Consider the following 3,035-nt stretch of genomic DNA (forward strand, 5'->3'; position numbering starts at 1 on the left):
CATCGGATGTACTTGTGTAGAACCACATAGATCGTCAATCTTTTTATTTAAGAGTTCTACCCAGTTTGATAACATGGTGACTGCATCTAGGCTGAAAACACCGGCTGATTTCGTTGACTTTGTTCTCATAACTTGCCACTGATAATTATTCAGTGACATCTCTTCAATGAACTCATAAGCCTCCTCAGGTGTTTTGTTATTTATGGTTCCACCGGCCTCTGTATTGATCATCTGTCTAGTTGAAGGGTTCAAACCATTGTGGAAAGTTTGAACCTGTAGCCATAAAGGCAACCCATGGTGAGGGCACCTTCTCAATAAATCCTTATATCTCTCTCATGCATCATATAGTGTTTCTAAATCCATCTAGACAAAAGAAGAGATACCATTCCTCAATTTAGCCGTTTTAGCCAGCGAAAAATATTTGAGTAAAAATTTTTCGGTCATTTGTTCCCAAGTAGTGATAAACCCTCGTGGTAACGAGTTTAACCATTGTTTAGCCTTATTCCTTAATGAAAAGGGAAACAACCGAAGGCGAATAGCATCATCAGAAATGCCATTGATCTTAAAGGTGTCGAAGAATTCTAGAAAATTGGCTAAATGAGTGTTTGGATCCTTGTCATGCAAACCATCAAACTAAACAAACTGTTGTATTATTTGAATAGTGTTAGGTTTTAGTTCAAAATTATTTGTAGCAACAGCAGGTCGAACAATACTCAATTCAGTTCTTGTTAAAGTAGGCTTAGTATAATCATACATAGTACGAGGAGCAGATTCTGATTAAGAGGACCTGCGGCAACTACAGGAGGTAGCGGATTATTCTGATTATCGGTCATCTCTTCAGTAAAATTGTAATGTCCTCTTGCTCTTCCTCTATGTACTGTAGACTTCGCCTTATTTCTCTTCTGTTTCTGCAAGCTGTATGTAACACCCCTTACCCGTACCCTAGGTCGGGATAAGGTACGAGGCGTTACCGGACAAACATACAAACATTAAACTAAAATACGGGCCATAAAATTTCATTCATATTTCAAAACGTTCATTCACTTACACATAGTCCCTTATTTGAGTCTACGAAGCCCAAAACATACTTTAGAAAGGGTTTGGGACTAAACCGAGAACTTACGAAAATCTTGGAAATTTCATGCTTTAAGGCTCCACACGCCCGTGTCCCAAAGTCGTGTTCCATACACGGCTAAGACAAATGGTCGTGTCTCTGCCTGTGTGGAATATACCTAGGCTATTTTCCAAGCTTTGGTCAACCTTAATCTCTTACACACTTATACAAAATCAAAAGCATATAACATGGTATTCATTTAATGATTAAATATTCTCAATTAAATCACAAACATAGCATTTGTATGTCATCATACTTGTGTCTCTCATACTCATTTTACCTTGTTTATTATAGTACCACTTATACATTTATACCAAGATTATCATCTTACCAAATATCTTCAGCTTAATCATCAAGCATTCATATTTAAAACTAGATCATATCTTTATAAAATACCACAATTCAGATGCACAAAATAACATGTTTGCCTGAAACATTTCAATTCAACTCCATACCCAACAAGCATTACATTGAGACTAGTCATATATATATATATACATGTCATGATACATATCATTCTCTTTTTGTTTTCTTATAAACACATATAATTTATTTCATTATATCAATATTTCATATACCATAGTTTCCATGTATTCCACATATATTTATTTTCCTCCTCCTCCTCTCCATTCCACATCCTTAATGTATATAGCATTCTTGTAAGTAAGATTTCACAATTTACTAATAAATGCTCACATCAACTGTCCACACGAGTCATAGTCACTTACTTATTTATAATTCGAGCTACAGAGCTCCAAATTAATATTCGTAAATTTCCCCTGAAACTAGACTCACATATCTGTCCACCATAAAATTTTCATAATTTTTGGTTTAGCCAATTAGTACAGTTTATTCATTAAAATTTCCCCTGAAACTAGACTCACATATCTGTCCACCATAAAATTTTCATAATTTTTGGTTTAGCCAATTAGTACAGTTTATTCATTAAAATTTCCCCTGTTTCACTTTCTGACAGTTCTGACCTCTCTTCACTAAAAATTAATTATCTCACAGTACAGAACTCGGATAATGTTTTTGTTGATTTATCTTGAAAATAGACTCATTAGGGATTTTAAAAATATAAGTTTAAGCCTCTAATTATTTTTATCCAAATTTTTGTGATTTTCCAAAGTCAGAACAGGGGATCACGTAATCATTCTAAACCAGTCTCACAAAAACATAAATATATCAAAATATAGAACTCCTTTTCTTGATATGTTTCTTTTATATGAAAATAGACTCATTAATATTTAATTTGATATCTCATTCAGTCTCTGATTCAATTTCTACTATTTTTGGTGATTTTTCAAAATCACATCACTGCTACTGTCCAAAACAATTTTATTGCTAATTCACTCTTTCACACTTTCTTTGTATTAACCTCATTTTAACATAAATATCACAAATCATTTTCACCACATTTCATACATCACAAGTATAGGCCCATGATCACAAGGTCACCATAAAATCATCCTCATGTATAACTTACTTGTTTATAACCTTACCACACATCCTGGTCACTTAATGAACACATCATTCACATAACTAAGTTCCTGCACTTATTCATCACAAAACTCACAAAGCAATACATAGAGAGTCTCTCGTTGAACACTTCGGATCAATCCTCGATATTTGGTGGTTTCAGCACATAACTCCACCCATCATATAGTTCGACTCTCTTGTACACATGGTGAACACTCAGTACCACCCATGTGACCTAGCCAATTTATCTCGTAGCTCTCTTGTCTACATGGTGTCCTTCACCTGGAACCACACATGCGACCTAGCTACATATATCCCGTAGCTCTCTTGTCTACATGGTGTACACATAGTATCATCCATGCGACCTAGCTACATCATAATGTCTTGTAGCTCTCTTGTACACATGATGTGCACTCAGCACCATACATGTGACCTAGCT

At 34.9% G+C, this 3,035-nt stretch overlaps 1 non-coding gene across 1 annotated transcript; it reads left to right on the forward strand.

The window, feature by feature from the left end:
• Positions 1-289: 289 nt before the first annotated feature.
• Positions 290-396, forward strand: LOC121231547 (small nucleolar RNA R71). Its single transcript, XR_005929605.1, has one exon. It is a non-coding gene; the product is annotated as a small nucleolar RNA R71 (small nucleolar RNA).
• The last annotated feature ends 2,639 nt before the right edge of the window (positions 397-3,035 follow it).

This window comes from Gossypium hirsutum, chromosome A06 (genome assembly GCF_007990345.1).
Source record: "Gossypium hirsutum isolate 1008001.06 chromosome A06, Gossypium_hirsutum_v2.1, whole genome shotgun sequence".
NCBI classification, from domain to species: Eukaryota; Viridiplantae; Streptophyta; class Magnoliopsida; order Malvales; family Malvaceae; genus Gossypium; species Gossypium hirsutum.